Here is an 8,060-nt window from a genome sequence, read left to right as displayed (position 1 = left end):
AAAGAGAATGAATTGAACATATATTTAATTTGCTCATTCCAAAAACCCCTTTAAAGTGATAGTAAAATACGTATTTTAAAGAAGAAACTACAAGGACAATGAGCACATGATAGGAGATGATAGCAGCAAAATTTCAGAGGCTGGAAAGCGGAAGAACAGTAATAAATGTTTCAGATATCTTTCGTACACCACTGGAAATCTTCATAGCCTTGGGTCAGGGCAAGAGAGCTGAAAGATACTCATCCAAGGCACTCTGGGCCTTTCTGAGGACATAGCAAAAAAGATAGAGAAGAATCTCCTGAGGAACAAAAAGAACCATTTAGCAGTCCAAAAGGTTGGCAGTCTGGCTTTAAGCAGAGATGGATCTCCTCTGTCTAACACAGGGGTGGCTGGGCCATACAGCACAAAGAGCTCCTTGGACTCTCTCCAGTGCGCAAATCTCAAATCCTGCTGGAGAGAAAGTCCTCATCCCTCCCTTAAAACATGTGGGGCCGAGGTGAGTGAATCTAGCTAAAGCTGCAACAAAGTACAACTGCAGATTAAACTGACTCAAGCCTCCACACTGATGGACTGGCACAAAAAGAGGTGTGTGCTTTCCTGGAGGTAAATGTCAGTGAGTTATTATCTACTATTCTCTAACCCACAGTTGCTAGCATACAATCAGACTTGAAGAGCTATGTGAAGAAGCGAGGAAATATGAACTATGGTTAAGTGAAGTCAATAGAAGCAGATCCAGAGATGATCCAGATGTCAGAATTATCAGACAGGGACTTTAAAACAAGCAGGAAAAATATGTTACAGGATCTAGTGGAAAAGCTGAACAACTCTCCATGAATAGATGGAGAGTATCATCAGAGAGCTTGAAACTATAAAAAAAAAGAACCAAATGAAAATCTTACAAATGAAAAAAGGATATCACAAATGAATGTATTCAGTATGTTTAACAGCAAACTGGAAACAGTAAAGGGAAGGCAGGTGAATAGAAGTTATCCAAATTCAAATATAAAAAGAAAAAAGAGTGAAAAAATGAAACATAGGGCCCAAGATGTATGGGACAATATCAGATTGTCTAACAGACATGTAATTGATGTCCCAGGAGGAGAAAGAGAATAGAGCAGAAGAAATATAAAGAGGCAATTGTTCCAAAATTGGTGGAAGACATCAACCCACAGATATAAAAAGATCAGAGAATCCCAAGAAGGATAAATACAACAAAATCTAAACATAGGGGTATCAAAGTCAAATTCTGATGAAAACCAAAGATAAAGAAAACATCTTAAAAGCAGGCAGAAAAAAATAGATGCACTATATACAGGGAACCAACTATAAGCATTATAGGTGACTTCATAGAAACAGTGGGGGCCAGGAGAATGGAAAGTTATCTTTAAAATGTTGGAGGAAAAAAATCTAGAATTTTTTTTTAATATAAAATTATATACCAGTGAAAATATCCTTCAGAAATTAATGCAAAGTAAAGATGTTTCAAACAGACAAAAGATGAGAGAATTCACCTCCAACAAACCTTCACTGAAAGAAATGCCATAAGAGGGTATTCATGTTGAGGAGAAACAATACCAGACCAATTTTTCAGGAAGAAATGAAGAGCATCAGAATAAATATGTGGGTAAATGTGAACTGTCTTTATTATTGTATATAAATTCAGTGTATTTAATAACAATGTAACGAGGGTTTACAGCATACGTCAAAAACATAAGAGCACAAAGAGCAAAAGAGAGGAAAAATGGAAATGTTATAAGTCAATACTGCTTATGAAGTAGTATATATATATTTTTTTTTTTTTTTTTTTTTTTTTTTTTTTGCGGAATGCGGGCCTCTCACTGTTGTGGCCTCTCCCGTTGCGGAGCACAGGCTTTGGACGTGCAGGCTCAGTGGCCATGGCTCACGGGCCATGTGGGATCTTCCCGGACCAGGACACGAACCCGTGTCCCCTGCATTGGCAGGCGGACTCTCAACCACTGCGCCACCAGGGAAGCCCAGTAGTATATTATTTAAAGGTAACTATAATAAGTTAAATATACATATTGTAATTTCTGGAGCAATCACTAAAAAAATGGAAAGATATACAGTAAGATAAGAGGTAAAATTAAATGCTAAAATATTCACAATTCACCCAATAGAAAGGTGAAAAGAGGAAAAGAACAAAAATGGATACAAAACGAAAATGCTAATGTGGCAGACTTAATCCAATCATATCCACAATTACATTGCATTTAAATGGAGTAAGCACTCTAATTAAAAAGCCAAGATAATCAGACTGGATTGGAAAAAAAAAAAAGCCAAGACCTAACTCCATTTGGTTTATAAGAAAAACACAGTTTAAATGTGGAGACACAGACAAGTGAAAGTAAATGGGTTGAACAAGATATTCAGTGCTAATACTGAGCATAACAGAACATCAATACAGATCCTATAGACATTAAAATGGTAATAAAGGGTTATTTTACACAACTTTATGCCAATAAATTTGGTAACTTAGATGAAATTCAAAAATTCATTGAAAACAGTTTATTGAAATTGATAAAAGAATAATTTAAAGAGTAATACCAATCTTGCAAAAACTCCTTCAGAAAATAGATTTCTCAACTTGTTTTATGAAGCCAGTATAATAACCCTGGTAATAAAAATGCCAGACATTATAAAAAAGAAAAAATTATTAAATCTTTCATGGAATTAGATGTAAATATTCTTCACAAAATATGCATAAATTGTATCCGTCAATATATTAAAAAAATGATATGTCATGAGCAAGTGGAGTTTATCCCAGGAAAGGAAAGTTGGTTTAATATTTAAAATCTATCAATGTAATTTACCACACTAACACAATAAGGGAGAAATATCATATGATGATCTCAAGTGAGGCAGAAAAACAAATCTGACAAAATTCAATGCTCATTAGTGATTAAAAACATACATAAAACCTGAAATAGAAGGCAGCATGCTTAGTCTGGTAAAGGGCTCAGAAATTGATCACATTAGGTGCCTTTGAAAATGAAGATAGGATTAAAAACTGGAAGAGTTATTTAAAGATGTTGAAAAAGCAGTTAAGCCTTAGATCTCCTCACCAACTCCATGCATTACAGTGACAGCCCCCTGCTCTCCCAGCAGAAGTTTTGAGGTTTGTTCTCTGTAGCAAGAAGACTGTGGACTATGGGAAGTTGGGCACAATTAAAGGTAGACATTTAGTGAAAATTTATGAGGTGAATTTTGAAACCTCTTCAACTCTTTTTACTCATTCTCTTCCTAGAATGCTGACAGCCAGCTTTAGATTCTTTAGACAAGAGATTAGAAGATCTCTAATGACTCCAACTAGCCTAAGAGACCAGTCCTAAAGATATTGGCATTAAGGTTTTCCCAAAGAGATGGCCCAGGCAGAATACCATTTATGGTATTCTGATAAAAACCACAGTCAGCAAGTCTCACCCATTTGCACAGATTTTCCAGTTTTTAAGAAGTATCCCATTATTAAATATGAAGAAACAGTTAAGGGCTAGTAAACATCTGAGAAAGCCTATAAACCAAAATAACAGAACAATTGGGAAGACATAGAGATTATCCAGAAAGACGAAAACTTAAAAAAAACCCAAAGACCTATTATTAATATCCTCTGAGGTAGAATAGGGTTCATGAAATAAGAAAAGGGTGTTATTTTTTAAAAATGATTAGAGAACAATAAACACCTCTTGGAAATTAAAAGTATGGTATATAAATGAAAACTCAATAGAAAGTTGGAAAATAAAGTTGAGAAAATTTCTTTAAAAATAAAGGAACAACAAAAAAAACCCCACAGAAAAATGCAGATGAAATAAATAAGAGAAAATGCAAGAAAATTATGAGACTCCCCCATTAGATCCTACATTTGAATAATAGGAATTCTAGGAAAGAATGGCAAAAATATGGCATAACATTGCCAAATTTCAGAATGTTGAGGATAAAGAAAAAATCTTACAAGCTTTCAGAGAGAAAGAGAAAAAAAAGTCACATATCAAGAATCAAGAATCAGATTTCACAGCACCACCAGAAGCTTGAAGACAGTGGTACAATATCTTCAAATTTTTGAAAGAGTATATTTTCCCACCTAGATTTCTATACCTAACCAAACTATCAATAAAGGCAGGTAAACTGAGGACATTTTCAGACCTTCAGGGGCTCAGAAAAATCATGTCCCATGCATCCTTTCCCAGGAGGCCATTGGATAATGTGTTCCACAAAAATAAGGGCATAAAGACACAGGATCCAGGAAGAGAGAGGTGAAGGCATTTTCAATAGTTTGATGAAATGAGACCCTAGGAAGAAAGTGTGGAGCAGATCTAGTGTAGCAGGTAAGAAAATGCCAGGAGAGAACAATTCAATTTTCCAGTAACTGAAATGAGTACCAAAAAATTATTTCCCTTTAATGTTCACATTTGTATTTATAAAACTGGTTCATCTTTTTGCTTCAAAGAATTGATTCAACTTTGAAGCAAAACCTTATCAATTTTAAAACTCTGTTCGGGGCTTCCCTGGTGGCACAGTGGTTAAGAATCCGCCTGCCAATGCAGGGGACACGGGTTTGAGCCCTGGTCCGGGAAGATCCCACATGCCACGGAGCAACTAAGCCTGTGCACCACAACTACTGAGCCTGCGCTTTAGAGTCCGTGAGCTACAACTACCGGGCCCACGTGCCACAACTACTGAAGCCCGCGCACCTAGAGCCCGTGCTCCACAACAAGAGAAGCCACCGCAATGAGAAGCCCGTGCACTGCAAGGAAGAGTAGCCCCCGCTCGATGCAACTAGAGAAAGCCTGCGTGCAGCGACAAAAACCCAACGCAGCCAAAAATAATAAAATAAATTTATAAAAAAAAAACTACAACTGTTCAAGTTACGTAAATTCACTAACTCTAATATCAACTCAGTATTATTAACATTGAATTCAAAGGAGTATTGCATAAATTGAAAAGCAATTCTAAATGTATCAATATTAACAAAGTGATGATCATGTTTTTCTTAGTTTTATTTGAGAAAGTGCTAATCACACTGCCATTTTTTTCCTTTAATTATTGACTGAGAAGCATTTCTTTTATTTCAAAAGAAATACTGAACTCAAGTTACCAGTACTGTATATCTTTGTAAAATTGATCCACAACTGAAGTAATGTGTGTTGGGAAAGAATACACAATTATTTAATTCCTTGTCTATTTCATTGTCTTCTCATTGTAACGAAGCAAAAGGGAAACATTAGTCCTTTGTTTTAAAATTCTGATAAACCCAAAATTTTGACCTCATAGCTGGGCCATCATCTGTCTTTTCTTTTTTTTTGCTTAGGTTGATTCTGGGCTCTCTGTTCTGTTCCACTGGTCTTTGGGTCTTTTTTAAATACCGGTACAATACAGTTTTGATTACTATATGTTTGTAATATAATTTTTAAAAATTTTATTGAAGTATAGTTGATTTACAATGTTGTGTTTAATTTCCACTGTACATCAAAGTGACTCAGTTATACATATATATATTCTTTTTCATATTCTTTTCCATTATGGTTTATCACAGGACATTGAGTATAGTTCCCTGTGCTATACAGTAGGTCGTTGTTGTTTATCCATCCTATATATAATAATTTGCATCTGCTAATCCCAAACTCCCAGTCCTTCCCTCTCCCACCCCCATCTGTCTTGATAGAAACTAATTTTTTCTTATCTATCTGAAATTCTTCTTTGACATTTGTAAAACATCCAAAACTACCTTGACATTGAGTCTGATTTTTTTTAGGTCATGAATAGACAACATTTTAAATAAATTTGAAAGTTTGTTGAGACAAAAGTATACCCAAAGTATTAACTGGGTAGTGTCTCTTACATTATATAACTTATCTAAAGCTTTAAAAAAAAGTACATGCAATTTTTCATATTTTGAATCAATTGATCTTTGACATTGTTAGAAGGTCTTACATTCTATAGGCACTTGTTCGGTGGCTTAGTTGAAATTTCTCACTTTTTGTAAAATAACTTTTGGTCTTTGCTTCACAATTTTCTAAAAACTACCATAACTGAAATAATTTCTTTTACCATTACTCTGTCTAAACATGATTTTCCTTTTCTGTAGAAGAATTCAAGCCATTTTTGAGTTGGCCAAAATTACAAGCTCAGCTCTTCTTAAAAATTATTTGAGGAATTTTGGTTGGACATTTAATTGATTTCATATAACTTACTTCTTCAGTTCTTTTTTTAGCTGTTGAGAGGAAACACCACATATTTCGTGTGTTTGCTTTAAATGGCTCTTAGTATTGTCCACTTTATTATCTTTTTTAAATGTTTATTTAATTGGTTGCACTGGGTCTTAGTTGTGGCATGCGGGCTCCTTAGTTGTGGCATGCGAACTCAGTTGTGGCATGCATGTGGGATCTAGTTCCCTGACCAGGGATCACACCCGGGCCCCCTGCATTGGGAGCATGGAGTCTTATCCATTGCGCCACCAGGGAAGTCTCTTAAAATCTTTTTTACAGAACAGATTTTTTTGTTTTCCCTGTAGCAGCCAACTGCAGTTGGAGCATACCTTCTTCCAGTCTCTTCTATTCTTCGTGTTCTAGGCATAGTACTAACTTCTGCACCTCCACTCAATTCCATATCAGGAGTGTGCCTTCATTTTCCATTTTATTTATTTTTTCTTCCAGTTTTATTGAGATATAGTTGATATACTGCACTGTATAAGTTGAAAGTGTACAGTTAATGATTTGATTTATATATGTCATGAAGTGATTATCACAATAAGTTTAGTGAACATCACCTCATATAGACACAACATTAAAGAAATGGAAAAAATTTTTTTTTCTTGTGACGAGAACCCTTAGGATTTATTCTCTTAACTTTCATGTGTAACATACAGCAGTGTTAATTATATTTGTCATGTTGTACATTACATCCCTAGTATTTATTTACCTTGTAACTGGAAGTTTGCACCTTTTGACTGCCTTCATCCACTTCTCTCTTCCCTCACTCCCTACCCCCACCTCTGGTAACCACAAATCTGATCTCTCTATGAGTTTGTTTTTTTGTTTGTTTTTTTAATTTATTAATTTAATTTATTTATTTTTGGCTGCGTTGGGTCCCCGTTGCTGCGCACGGGCCTTCTCCAGTTGCGGTGAGCAGGGGCCACTCTTCGCTGCGGCGCATGGGCCTCTCACTGGAGTGGCTTCTCCTATTGCGGAGCATGGGCTCCGCGTGCCCCTGTGCCAGTAGTTGTGGCACGCGGGCCCAGTCGCTCCGCGGCATGTGGGATCCTCCCGGACCAGGGCTCGAACCTGTGTCCCTTGCACTGGCAGGCGGACTCCCAACCACTGCGCCACCAGGGAAGTCCCTATGAATTTGTTTTTGAAGTATAATTGACTTACAACATTACGTTAGTTTCTGTAATACAACATAGTGATTCAATATTTCTCTTCATTTCAAATTGATCACAGTGATGGGTCTAGGTACAGTATGTCACCACAGAAAGATATTATGTGGTTTGACTATATTCCCCACACTCTACATTTCATACCGGTGACTCATTTATTTTGCAACGGAAGTTCCATTTTCAGTTTTAAAATTTGTCCATACTTACTTTTTTTAAACTATAAACAATTTAATTATAATTAAAATTCCAATTTCATTACCAATTATGATTTATATAGTTGTCACTATAACTTGAGGTGTCTGCATTTTATATTTTGTATTCAAATAAACACATTATAATGTTACATTATTGCATAGACCAAAAAAATCACTTGAATCAATCACTATGTCCACTGGCTGGATCAGTGACAGTGTTTATGTGTACCATTAGAAATGATGCTGGTGCCTGATACGCACACAACATAATAATACTGTATCGTATGTGATGCAATAATTAAAGTGTATTCCTACCATTATGCTAAAGTTGTATTTATCAGAAAAATTTTACACTGCTTCAGTTTTTACATTTAAATCTAAATTAATTAAACTTAAATTTAATTAAAACTTTGATTTCATCATCGCAGTAGCTGCATTTCAAGTGCTCAGTAGCCACAGATGTCTAAGGGCTACCT

This window comes from Hyperoodon ampullatus, assembly GCF_949752795.1.
Source record: "Hyperoodon ampullatus genome assembly, chromosome: 3".
In the NCBI taxonomy this organism is placed as follows: Eukaryota; Metazoa; Chordata; class Mammalia; order Artiodactyla; family Ziphiidae; genus Hyperoodon; species Hyperoodon ampullatus.
Note: the sequence above shows the minus strand (reverse complement) of the source record.